The sequence below is a fragment of the Mixophyes fleayi genome, chromosome 3, assembly GCF_038048845.1.
Source record: "Mixophyes fleayi isolate aMixFle1 chromosome 3, aMixFle1.hap1, whole genome shotgun sequence".
NCBI classification, from domain to species: domain Eukaryota; kingdom Metazoa; phylum Chordata; class Amphibia; order Anura; family Limnodynastidae; genus Mixophyes; species Mixophyes fleayi.
In genome coordinates, this window is record NC_134404.1 from 71840038 (window position 1) to 71854459 (window position 14422).

At 44.1% G+C, this 14422-nt stretch overlaps 1 long non-coding RNA gene across 1 annotated transcript in view; it reads right to left on the reverse strand.

Moving 5' to 3' along the window:
* LOC142143685 (uncharacterized) overlaps positions 1-14422 on the reverse strand; it is a 70929-nt gene that overhangs the window by 54999 nt on the left and 1508 nt on the right. Inside the window, exon 2 of the long non-coding RNA XR_012689563.1 lies at positions 2795-2893. This is a non-coding gene — a long non-coding RNA (uncharacterized LOC142143685). The remainder of the gene's footprint in view (positions 1-2794; positions 2894-14422) is intronic.

The window sequence follows — 14422 nt, forward strand, 5'->3', positions numbered from 1 at the left end:
GGTGCTAGTTATCTGCTGACCATGTCAACCCTCTGCTTTGCATAAAACATCACAGACATTATATACGAGGTAAGAAAATGCAGAATTGCAGTTTAATCTCTTTTATCACTAGCAATGGATATAAAGTTAATACATTTTATTGTATCACATGTACTTCTGGTGGCCTTAGTCATTGTCATCCCCTGGACTCTGCTATAATCTCCTTGCACAATCAGTGGTCTCCCTTTATGGAGGGATCACCTTTGATCCAGGAGTAAGGGTGGACAATGCCCTATTGTTATTCACCAGCACAATATATGGTGGATGAACCATGCAGAAAACATACAAAAAAATTACAATTTAGATAAAAAATAATTGGTCCATTCTAGCAATAAATGAAAAGAGATTTACAACAGGCACTTATATACACATCAATAGTGTCAGCGGTGTTAAGACCCACCAAAACAAAAACATATATTGCTCCAATCGGAGGCCCCAGATAGTCGCTATTCTTAGAACTTCTCCTGTGTCATCTTATGACACAGGAACACAAGTTTGGGCACAAGCTGATATCATTCACTTGACTGTTTAATCCTAGTGTACCTGAGCAACAGGTCCCCTAGATGTTTGGGCTCCTTGTTGATACATACACGGTCTGATTCTCTGTGCATCGACTATATATTCCTCTGCCAGTGACCCTGACCTCAGCTTTGCTTACCATTTACTAGTCTGTTCTGTCTGCCCTTGACCTTGGCCTGTTTAATTATCGCTGCATAGTGAGACTAGCCTTGATGCCAATCACTCCCTTGCAGGAGTCCCCAATGAAAACGGCGGTTCTTATTAGACTCTGCACCCCAGGTTAGCCAGCACAGATCGACAGCAATACAGTGGTTTCACATCTGGACTGAATGTACAAGCAGCAAGGGTGAACAAAAACAGACTCTTATTAGTATTAATAAATACTGCATGTAAATTATATGTCAGGAAAAGGACACATTTTTAGAAACACTGTGGGTGCCTTACACATGTCGTTTCTGAGTGTCACTCACTGGACTTCTAGACCTAGAGTTGGGCCATTTGCCCCTCTGCCGGCGCCTGTGCTGCGCCACGGCCGTCCACCATCTTGACTGTGCTTCTGCGCATGTGCAGACCAGGAGGGTCCTTTATAACTTTTACTTTATTAGTCTTGGCTATCCATTAGCCTTTTTCCTATTTAAAGTACCTCTGACCCCTCCTTGATTGTCTGATCTTGATTCTCACCTCCTTGTGTCAGCTGTATACTCTGTTCCTGTGGCTGCAGTTACCTTCAGCGTTCCAGCATCGTTGCACTGGTGTCCGACTACTTCTACTGCTTCTCACCTGTTGGCCAGATACTTCTCAGCCACATCAGTGGTAAACCTGCCTCCCGCTGTATGCTGTAGTGATCGCTGCTACTCACCTATTGGCCGGATACTTCTCAGCCACATCTGTAGTAAACCTGCCTCCTGCTGTAGTGATTGCTGCTACTCACCTGTTGGCCGGATACTTCTCAGCCTCATCCGTGGTAAACCTGCCTCCCGCTGTATGCTGTAGTGACCGCTGCTTCTCACCTGTTGGCCGGATACTTCTCAGCCACCTCCGTGGTAAAACTGCCTCCTGCTGTATGCTGTAGTGACTGCTGCTTCTCACCTGTTGGCCGGATACTTCTCAGCCACCTCCGTGGTAAACCTGCCTCCCGCTGTATGCTGTAGTGATCGCTGCTACTCACGTGTTGGCCGGATACTTCTCAGCCACCTCCATCGTAAAACTGCCTCCCGCTGTATGCTGTAGTGACCGCTGCTTCTCACCTGTTGGCCGGATACTTCTCAGCCACATCCATAGTAAACCTGCCTCCCGCTGTATGCTGTAGTGACCGCTGCTACTTACCTGTTGGCCGGATACTTCTCAGCCACATCCATAGTAAACCTGTCATTTGTTGACTTTTGGGCCATTATTGTTTCTCTATCTAATCGCTGGTTATCTCTCATCCTAATCAGTGGTAAACCTACCTCTGGCTGATAGCCATAGCCCGTGCTATATCTCTCCCATTGGGCTGACTCCCTTTAGCCTCATATGGGATAACATTACCTCTGTTTGCTTATCCTATAGCATCTGTCATATCTCTCCTCCTAGCCGGACAGTTGTTAGCTATAACCATTATATATATATATATATATATATATATATATATATATATATATATATCTATATCCGCTCTCATGAGTATCCTTGCATATCTACTAATTGTCTACCTCTATATTTAGCTGTACTCCGTTGATCTGCTGCACTTGAGGGCCACGACCTGCGCAGTGACGCCGCAAAAACCCAAATCCTCTTGCGGGGGTCCCTGGAGAAGACCTCAAGAGTAGTGATAACTAGTAGAACGCTGGGTCAAGAACTCTAGTGACTGTGACACTGAGAACAGGGAGCCCCATGCTATGCTACACCCCACAAGGCAATCAATGGAATTACAATGAAAGCCCTAGACCTACTTCATAGTTGCCTACTCTGCTGGAATGTCCGGGAGATCATCCAGACTCCCGATAGAGCTGTACAACAAGCGAGTGTCTGCCACTCTTCAGTCACTGATGTGGTCATTACTTAATCCTCTCCCCAGTGTTTCCTAAGGATAACTGCCCAGCAAGACTGTCCTGCAAACAGACTATAAGTATGCATTCCCATCTGTGTCTCTCTGTGTCTGTGTGTGTCTCTGTGTCAGTTTGAGTGTGTATGCGCGTTAACAACATTGTGTACTCCACCTAGTCAGACTATAAATAAATACTTAGCTCTAAGTCACCATGGAGAGCAGTATATAGTGTCTGGATGTATTGTAGATGGTTTTCTCTGATGATGTAGACCTAGAGCTGTGGGTCCATATGGTTGCAATGGGGTAGAGCTGGAAAGAATTACGGAAAAAAAAAGGCTAATTTGGGTGGCTGTAGAGAAACATACCAGTATTAGATGCAGTACAAAAATGCTTTGTGGGGAGACGTAAAGTTTGAATGGAGAATTGTAGAGATAAGGATGTGAACAAATAAAGAGGGAGAGTCAAGGTGGAGAGTATGTAAATTATAGAGTTGCAGAAAGAATGGGTTAATGCAGAGTGTGGGGGAATGAACAGATATAAACAAGTAGAGTTTGGATCAAGTAAAGTGGAATGAATTAGAAAGAAAACATTTTTTATATAAAATAGGTAGCTACAACAATAACTGAAGAGATGGTAAAATTCAAATGGTAAGGGTATATATTAAGAAATAAGTAGGAAGTAGAAGTTTAAAAAAGTGGAATAAACAGACGTGGGTCAGGATGTGGGATTAGGATGGATATGAGCAGGTAACAATTTAGGTGGGAAAACTTATTTGGATAAATAGAATTCTGGATGGACAGAAAATAGAGTAATGTAGTAGTAAAAATAATATGGAATATATTGCAATTCATTACATATAATGATGGTCTTAGCACAATCACATTGGATATTGCAGTAATAAAAAAAAAAGGTCCAAACACAGGCTCTGAGGTAATGTAGGAATATTACAAACTTTGTGGCAATGCAGGAATATAACACTGACTTGGTGGCAATGCAGGAATATAACAGTCTTTGTGGCTATGCAGGAATAGTAGTCTTTACTGTGAAAGCCACACAGAGTGAGCAATGATAGCTACCGCAGTCCGTGCTTGGGAATACGGTGTAGAGCTAAATAAAAAGTGTACAGATGTAAAGGCAGATATAAGGAATAAGGAGACAGTACGTTGCAAAGCAAGGTATCAGGAACCATGAGACTGCTGAATGCATAACCAGGGACTGCTTAATGCAAGGTCAGAAGCACACAGGACACAGAAACAGAAACCAGGAAGCAAGTATGTAATACTATCACTGGCAATGAGTGTAAGCCAGGTGAGAGTTTAAAAAGTGCAGCCTTCTAATCGGCACTCAAGGGAAGACACATCTAAATTGCACTCAGTGGGTCTGAGTAACAAGCAGATGGGAAAGCAGATGAAAACTGGTTGCTAAAATTAATGTGTATAGAGCTGTGTAATGATTATTGAATATATATTCATAAGTGGTAGGCAAAAAGGCATTCATAGAAATGTAGAATATGTAGATGTTTGACTAGATGGATAAAATGGAAAATAACACGGATAAACGGAAATTGTGTGAATTAAAGAGATGTGCAGTGTTGAATTAGGATAATGGTTGTGGGTGGTGTTACATGTGTTTTCAGAAACAGAATATACTGACAATTATAATAAAGCAAGATGCTTTATTATAACTATGATACACACTATTAACAGATAGTGATTATGAAGGCCTGTGGCAAATGAACAAATGTTTAAACAGCTGAAACAAACAATGAGTCAAAAAAACATAAAACAGTTGAAATCCAGAAGGCAGGCAATAATCCTAGGTCACACTACAGAAGCAGATTGGTGGCACAGAAAGAGTCTAGGATAATATACGTCGTTGCAAAAAATAGTCTTTGAAAACAACAGATTCCTGGTGAAATGATACTTGAATGTAAACGCCTACAAGGTCCAGGTACTTAGCTTGAAGAGAGACTGGTTGTAGAAATCCAATTTCCAAAGGGTATAGTCCAGGTGCTAGCTTGAAGTAAAAAAGAAATCAGAAGATATCATTACAACTAGGGAACTGTCACACTAATAATGCTGGAATCACCACTGACTGGTATAGACACAACTAAACAGGGACGTGCGGAGTCTAATGCACCCCGGTGTTCATCAGGTACCAACGCAAGGAGGTATGGGCTTGACTACATGAGGTGCGCAGGTCACGGGTCTCTGAGTGATGAACAGGAATGGTCGAACAATCTGGGTCGAAGCCAAACGATAGTGCAGTACACAGGAAGGATTCAAAAGGCAGGTCAGAGCCAAGCCAAAGGTCAGAACCAGAACGATACCAAACGATAAACAAGGAAGAAGTCTAGGAAACAAGCCAAGGGTTGAAAGCCAACTTCAGGTAATAAGTACACATAAAAGGAACACTAGAACTGGGGAACCAATACTGTGGCACTAAATTGGTGTCAGTGGGATCCTTAAATAGGAGGAAGTTGGCCCTAATTGGAAGTGAGAAGATTCAGCGGTCAGAACACAGCTGACCGTTGACAGAACCGAAAACAGCGGGTGCCATTGCGCATGCAGCACTGTTGTTTATAGGCCAGAAGTGTCCCGTTGCTAGGCAACGAGACACGAGCAGGGAGAGCGGCAGGTGTCTGTTCCCTGGCACCTAAGAGAAGTGCGGGGACGGCACCTGACAGGAACATTAGTAACCAGCAATGACATCTAGAGGTTGCAGGTATAAATGGGCATACAACAGGTGGGGCAACTAGCTGCAATAGTTAACTGTTGCATTGCTGGAAAGCAGGTCAAATGAGCTGTAGCAATCCTAGTGGAAGGGAGCGCACTGCACTAGGATATCAGACATTAGGTCCTCAATCCTAACAGGTGGAAAGATGAGCGTGGGTTGGTAAATATAGCAGCTTGCAAAATGCTTATGGGGTAGGGATGGCAAGGGAGCAGTATTAATAGATATAGTGGAATTAAGTAAGCAGCGGATGAAGTGTTAATTGATACAATAACAATATGGGCAATAACATTGCCAAATACCATATGGGCAAAAAAAAATAAAGGTAAGCTAAAACTAAAAATAAGCAAAGGCTAATAGTTATATAGCTCAAACTAAGTTTGATATATTCAGTGGACTGTAAGTAGTGTTGCAAATGTGTTGTACAACACTAGTGGCTTCCTCAGTGGGTTTCTTTTACAATAAATGGTACTTGGTACACTATATATGGGTACACGGTATCTGTGTATGGGCTAACCAAGCGCGTGCTTATTTATTTTTTATTTTACTCCCAAGAAGGTAGGCTACTCTTACGGATCCCCTTTGTGCCTCCCAGACTGACAGCTTGTGCATGTGAGTCTGAGCTAGCATAGGTGCATTAGCCAGTATGTGCATATATCAGGAAACAGCATGAAGAATGAAGATCCTCGTGACTCAGCACAAGGCTTGTATTACAAGGCATTTTTCATTGTTCTTTTGTATATTTATTTATTTAATGGTTTATTAGAAGTCCAAAATGTATTTGTTAAAGTTTGATAGATTTTAGATAAAGAATTTATCAAGCTCTATCAGCGAGATAAAATGTTTATCACAGCGATATGGTTTATTTTTTTTACCCTGTTATCAAAAGCAAGTAGGCCTCCATGCTTCTGTATCGGAGAACTTATTATTAATCAATCAGTGCTGCAATACTTTCACTGCTGTGCTGCTTGGTTATAGCTGGCGTTGCCATCCCTTTTACAATATTAAACATAATCTTCCCTTCTGCCCTACTACAGTAATCAGCCTCTGACAGCATGCGACCCATACACAAGTGCCCTCTAGTAGGCTGCACACAGTAGTATAGGGTCCACCTGGTGTGCTGGACACACCCATGGCAGCTCTATATACACCCATGAAAGGAGCAGGAGACACCCACTTCAACAGCGCACCGTAGTATGTGAGGTGATAATCAAACAACCTCTATAAAAATTATTCTTCAAAAGTAGGAAACTATGAACGTGTTGTACTGCCATGCCAGCAGCACACTGTCTCATTGCCTTTGCCACGGACATACTGAACTAGCTACAGATCCTGCATTATTTCTAACTTTGGCAAAAGCCCTTTATCTCTTTAAACAACATAGGGGAGATTATTTCCCAGCATGACCAAGCAACACAAGCACCTCTCTGAATTATGGCTGTGAGCTTAAAATTAGTGAGGCAGAGCAGAGGCAAACGCAGGATTTGTAGAGGGGGGTTTCCACACCACGCCGCCAGTGGGCGTGACCAGCTTGCATGGGGGCGTGGCTATAATATTAGACAGTGCTTCGCTGCTCTCCAACTCTTCCTATCCCCATAATATACATGGGTAATAGTGCATGCACTTCTGCTAGGTGCACACAGCACTGCCTTTTTAAGCAGAGCCATGTGAAGCAGGGGCAGGGTCCAGCCACCTCAATTATACAGTGCCCCAGGCTTGGAGGGGAGTTTCCAGGGACTAGGAAACCTCCCTTGGTCTGCCTATGCAGAGGTGACCTTGTTTCTGATTCCTCCAACTGTGCTGTGTGCTGATCTGTCGCACATATATTGTAGCACAACTTCAAAAGTTATTCTGCTCTTGGGTCTACAAACATGTGTGGTACACTCTATAAGGGCATAGGGTACGACAGGCCCCCACACTCTGTATGTCCTAACCACTGAAGGTCATGATACAATTATATTGTAATTTAAATATCTCTTAGTTGCTGCCAAGGAGAAGACAAGGAAGGAACTGCATTGAGACCAACAAAGTCTTGACCCTTTATGAGTGCAGTCAGGGGCAGGCTGGGGCCCCCAGGCTGGTTCCATAGTGGGCTACCTTGGGCTGGGTCACTACCAGGGCCAGATTAACAAAAGGGCTAACTGGGCTACAGCCCAGGGGCCTATGGCATCCAGGGGGCCCTTGAAAGTGCTCAGCAGCAGTATTGATTGGTCGGGGGCAGGGGCGCCCCCGGCGCGGTCAGTGCTGCTGAGCACTTTCCCTGCGGTCCTTCTCTGGCGCTCTGTAGTCTCCTTACTGAGGAGATCTCGTGAGTCTCACTCTCACGAGATCTCCTCAGTAAAGAGAGCACAGCGCGCCGGAGAAGGAGGTAAGTGCCGGGGGCGGGGGGGGGCACGTGGGCAGCTCGGATCACAGGGGAAGGGGGGCCGTAATCAGCTCCGATCACAGGGGAAGGGGCCCCTCACGGGGGAATGGAGTCCCCCTTAGCCTAGGGGCCTCCATTCCCTTAATCCGGCCCTGGTGAGGGGCTCCTTCCCCCATGATCGGAGCTGATTACAGCCCCCCTTCCCCCGTGATCGGAGCTGCCCGAGCTGCCCACGCGCCCCCCCCCCCCATACCTCCTTCTCCGGTGCGCTGTGCTCTCTTTACTGAGGAGATCTCGTGAGAGTGAGACTCACGAGATCTCCTCAGTAAGGAGACTACAGAGCGCCGGAGAAGGACCGTAGGGAAAGTGCTCAGCAGCACTGATGGGACTGGGGGCGCCCCCGCCCCCGACCGATCAATACTGCTGCTGAGCACTTTCAAGGGCCCCCTGGATGCCATAGGCCCCTGGGCTGTAGCCCAGTTAGCCCTATGGTTAATCCGGCCCTGCCCCTCACGGGGGAATGGAGGCCCCCTTAGCCCAGGGGCCTCCATTCCCTTAATCCGGCCCTGGTCAATACCTGCATTTTTTTCCCTTTAAAATATTCTTAATAGGCCGCTGAGTTGAGTCTTGCTCCCCGGGCTAAAATTTGCCAGCCCCCCTGAGAGCAGTGCATTGGATAACCTCGCCCAAATAATTAATCTTCCAATGACAAAATTTATGAAACCTGTATAGCTGTGAATGAACCCTAGAATATGTGGTTCTCAACTGATGTGTTTATTTTTGTTCTCTAAACTCACAGCCTCTAAGTATAACTGAGGGTAAAGGGAAATAGTAACGATGTTTATAAAGATAGAAACCTAACATACATAATACACAAACTATTAATTTGTGTTACTAATTCTTCTCTGATTTACATTATTTCACAGGTATATATGGATGTTATTCTAGTCGCACTGCAGTATCTATACCTTTAGATGTTTGCATGTTCAAGCTGCGTAATGAGTTTAAAAATCATCATACGCTAATTTTAAAACCACCTTGGCCATCTGGGAAGCTTGACACAATCCTGATGTTTAATCCATTTAACACAATGAGATAATAAGGTTACACATCCCAGAATGCTTTTCAAGTTAAAGTGGGAGCAGCACAGGGTGGGAAATTACAGCTCCTCAAACTGGCTTGTGTTTAATGCTACACAGTGTTGCTTGCTTGTACGGCATGGGATGTGTTAAGTCACACTGTTTATTACAATGCAAATGCAAATTGTTTATTTTTTTAATTAAAGTAGAACTACTACTAGTGGGCAGTTTTAATTGTACATATTTGTTAGAGTGTTTAAAAAAAAAAGTCTCCCCCACTTTATTACCCAGTAAAGAGACTGCACAGCACAGCACACGTGGGCAGCACTATCTACCCACCCCCTCTTTGTCGGTTCTTCCATCCAGTAAGAAGCACTGGATGTGCCCACGCAGAGAAGGGAGGCTGGCAGTGCAGCAGCTCAGCTCTGCATGTTAGTTTTAAGCTGGGTACACACTACACTGTTTTCATCCAATAATCGGCTCAAACAGCCGACATACGACCGCTCGTTCAAAAGTCGGGTCAGTGTGTACAGTGACACGATGGTTGAAAGTCTGCCCAAATGGACGATTATCGCCTCATTTGGTTGGTCGTACTGTTTAATATTTTCGGTCCAATCTCGTTTTCGCTGTGTAGTGTGTATAAACTTCCGACCGATCCACAACAGTGAGTCCGAAATTATAGTCATTGCTCACGACAACATGGCTGTAAAAAGTCCCTAAAGGGACGTCCGCTCTTCCCTTTATCGTCCCAAACAAGGCTAGTGTGTATGCAGTCCATGGACCGAGCGATCGGATCATCGATCGCATGTAAAATCGCTCTGCATAAAAAGTTGGTCGAAATTTCTGTAGTGTGTACCCAGCTTAACTAACATGCAAATTGAGCTGGTAGAGTAAAACTTCTTGGCAAACTGAAAAATGTCAAAGACAAATTTATCCATTTTTATACCATTGGGTTTTCTGGGTGAACGATCAATCCCTGTGTGTTCACATAAGGTATTTTCTTCACAGCAACATGGTCTTGCAGTTGAGGTTCGTGGACCTCCACCACTTGCTTTAGGAACCGTCTGGTGAAAAAATGGTTGGCGATGTTGCCAGCATTATACAGTAGTCTTCCATCAGCGCTCCTTTTTTGTGCGGTGCCAATGTGATCTCACTGTATTCCACTACCTGGTAAACACCATCAACACGGCAAACCACACCCACTGGCTCAGCGGGATTCATCTTCTCCACCACCTTTGCTCCAGCGCCAGCCCCCTTCTCTGCATTAGTCCTCTCAGTGCTACTTACTTGGTATACTGAAAAAGGGAAAGGGGGCCGGCTTAGGGGACCTAACGCTGCCCACATATGCTGTTGAGTACATTGGGGGTGCTACAATGCAGCTTTTCTCCTCGGTGAATGCATAGGAAAACCGAGAGGGGGTTTCCTAGTGCCTGGAAACCCCTACAAGCCTGGGGCACTGTATAATTGAAGTAGCTGGACCCTGTTCCCGCTTCACACAGCTCTGCTTGAAAAAGGAGAACTGCGTGCACCTAACAGTAGTGCACGCGGCATTGCTCATGTATACTATGGGGATAGAAAGAGTTGGAGAGCAGCCAAGCACTGTCTAAAATTATAACCACACCCCCATGCATGCTGGTCACGCCCACTGGCAGCGCGGTGTGGAAACCCCCCTCTACAAATCCTGCGTTTGCCCCTGGAATGGGGGGCGTCTTCTTTTCACAACACTTATAGAAAACATCTTTCAATAATCAAATTAAACAGAGACAAACCCATTAAGATTTCAGTCGATGTTTGGCCAGATAAACTTGTATTTCTTAGCATGGAAATGTATAATCTCAAAGAAAACTAATCATGACATTATTCATTTAATCCAACAAGAGCTGGCATGTTAGGTTATCTGGCTTAAGCTACACATGCTTGGAACCTACCACCAACCAATGGCAAGTTCCCACCACATGGGATGGTTCAGTGCACCTTTAAATTCACATTGGTGGACACAGGTAGAGGCATTTTTAAGCCAATGTGATAGTTACTATCCAGCTGGACATGCTATTTCCCTGCCCATACAACAGTTTACAGACTAACTGTGATACAGATTATAGAGCTACAATCAAAGTAAACTGGCCCATGATTTTATACCCTACTTGTCTGTTTTTTGGACCTCCACTCTAAGAGGTCCAATGGACCAGTGCTGGGGGGTGAGACAACAATGTTTGCATCATCACAGTCTACTGTGCAAAGACGCGTTTTGCGTTAATGCGCAGTGGCAGGGTGGGGGGTCTGGGGGGGTTATGCAGCCATGACCCGATTTCAATTGAATTGTGTCATCAAGGCCTGCCCACTTCAGGCCAAAGAGAGCAGATGACTATTTACTTATCCACAATGGCAACATAAACAGTCGTGACTACTTCTGTGCTATTTGTAATGTCCGACGCCACTTCTGTGCCAAGCTAGATCCAACTTTATTCTGTGCAATAGAATACCTATTTCACAACAATGTCCATTATCGTACATCGTTATATGCAGAACAGGACAATTCACCTTGTATATACAAAGACACATAGTTACTTAACCTTTCAAGACACCAGTTACTTGTTGACAAATAAAAAAACCTCTTTTAGTTAGATGTCTAAATAGGTCTTTTATAAAAGTCACAATATCATTACAGTTATCACCTAAACAGTGTAATGTTACAATAACATTCTTGCCAACATTATAAAATAATTTTCTTGGCCTCTTTGCTGCTAAACAGATTCATTTAAAGGGAGGACTGTAATTGTTTCCATTTTATCTGTCCCTTTTTAATTTCAACTTATTTCCTACATCTACAGCACTAAAATCTATTAGTTATGCACAAAACATTGCTTTATATACATACTTGCAAACATTTTACTCCATCCAAGAGGGAGATTGATACAAAACTATTTTTTTAAGTAAACATGCTCCTTTCCGAACCCCAAATGCAGTTCCCAGCCCCCTTTCCTGTAGCCATGCGCTCCGGGGCAGATTAACATAGGAGCTCTGGTACCCCTCAGAAGTAAGACTATGAGGGCGAAGTGCACATCCTTATTTTCTTCTTCTTTTTGGATTACAAAAAAATAAGTGCAGCTTCCCTTCTCTACTGACTTAATTTATCAGTATTACACATGGGGTGCGAGTGTACAGTGCAACAACTCTACGTCCCCCCCCCCCCCCCCCCACTGTCCATTAGCACAGAACGCTTGGTCTGACTCAGAGGAAGTGCAGCAAACACAGGAGGAAGTGTATCAGCTGACAGCTGAGGTAGGTGTGTAGTGTTCTGTGTGTTGGAGGGGTAGGGGGAGGTGGTTAAAAATGCAGGACTGAGCCAAGATAGGGTTAAAAAATGAGGCATAAGGTTAGAGGGTGTTAAAAATTGAGACATTAGGTGAGCAGGCAGTATTATTATTATTATTATTATTATTATTAACTTGTAAGTCACCACAGGGCTCCACAGCGCCAGACAGTGGAGAAAACAGGACATACATAAAACAGGGACATATAAGGTAGACAAAATAAAAGCAGACATGAAAACAAAAAGGTAGGGTGGGACCTGCTCATGAGAGATCGTACATTCAAATTGAAGGGGAGAGCAGTTGAAACAAGAGGAACGAGTGAGTCTGGCTTAGATTGCAACAGTTGTGAAGGTGCTTTATTATAGGTAAGAGTAGGGTAAGCTCTAATAAAGAGATAGATTTTCAGAAAGCGTTTAAGTGGGTAGCAGCGCATGAGAAGTATTGTAGGCTGGAGTGACAGTTTGTTACAAGAAATAGATTTAAGAGGATGAGAGGGAGAGATTTTTTAGATGAAATTTGAGATGTATTAAACATACTTGCCAACTCTCCCGGAATGCATTTTGCAAAAGTCTCCCGGATTCCCGAGAGAGTGTGGCAATTTCCCCACTTCCTAGTGAAGTAGGCAGAATTAGGTCCCATACGCCGCGATTCCCGGTGAAACGCAGTGTTTGGCTCCACCTCCCGCTGTCAAATGATGTTTGCGTCTTTATGTTATTGGGGTCGGGTCCAAAATTACGCGCATTTTGGACACCCCCCCTCATCACGCCCACCTCCTCCGCAGGCTCCCGGAATCCAAGAGTATCAAGCTGGCAAGTATGGTATTAAAGGGTGGAGTTGTTGAGAGTTTTGTAGGGTGAGCAATTTGAATTGGATTCTGGAACAAACAGGAAGTAAGTGTAGGGATTTGCAAAGTGGTGCAGCAGATGTGGGGCGGTGAGAGAGGAATATTATTGTTGCTGCGGAATACAAAATGGATTGAAACAGGGATAGATTGGTGAGGGGAATGTCAGATCCGAGGAGGTTGCATTAGTCAAGCTGAGAGATGATGAAAGAGTGGATAAGAGTTTTGGTAGCATCCTGGGTAAGGGCGTATTCTAGAAATATTTCTAAGGTGGAAGCGACAGGATTGGGAGACAGACTGGATTTGAGGCAGGGGCTGGCTCTCCTGAGGGGCATCTGCAACCTGGGCTGGTCCTCTTGTGGGCTACCTTGGGCTGGGTCACCGGGCTACCTGCAATTTTTTCTCTCTAAAATGTCCCTAATAGGCTGCTAAACCGAATCTCGCCCCCCTGGGCTAAAGTTTGACGGCCAGTCCCTTATGTGAGGAATAAAGCAGAGGGCGGAGTCAAATGTGTCACCAAGGCAGCGGACTTGGTATATATTGTGGTGTTGTTAATGATAAAGGAGATTTTGAGGGGGGGAGGTGATGCGGGGGGGGGGGGGGAGTAATTCTGTTTTAGACATGTTGAGCTTTAGGTAGCATTGGGACATCCATGTGTAGATAGCACATAGACAGTTGGTTGCACAAGATAGTACAAAAGGGGTGAAGAGGGGTTTAAAACGGAGAACTGGGGTGGTGGTTTAATAATGGATGTTTTGGGGGGGTTATAAAGAGAGAGCTTTTATTTACTTTAAACAGGGCTGGCCCTATCAGGACCGGTGCTGCAGTTGAGGGCCATCATTTCACTTTTTTATTTAAAAATTGGAGGAACGTTCACAGTGATTTAATAATACAAATAATAATACATTTTTTATTTATATAGCGCTTTTCTCCCAGTACAACTTTTGAGCCACAATTCTGGTGGGTTATCATGACCGGGGGATAACGAGAACACTCTCAATGCTTTGGTGAAGTTCGCTCCTATGGCCAACACCTCTGCAGTTAACCACATGCTGCATGTCATTCTCTCCATATCTCCCACTGTACTGCCAGGGATACCAAGGTTTCTTTAACATTTTATAAAATCAATAAATTTGTATTCAGAAACTTTCCATTAAAATACAGATCATCTAAATATATATACCTTTAAAGTACATAGGATAAAAAAGAAGGAAAAAAGGAGAACAAAGAGGAAGAACAGCGTCAAACTGGTGAGGGGTGGGAGGAAAAAGGAAACGTGTATGACAGTAACCAAAAATAACACATATCGAGACTTTTTAACATATACAAATGTTTTAAATATTTGTGTATTGCCAAATATGGTTAATGCTTAGCTTCAATTTTGCGCTATCAGTGGTCTCTCTCTGTCTTTAACACCCAATGTCCCCAGTGAATTGAAATGCCATGCACTGTAGGGATGTTGATAATGTTGGCTGTTCTCGACTGGAGGCTCCTCGTAAATTCGGG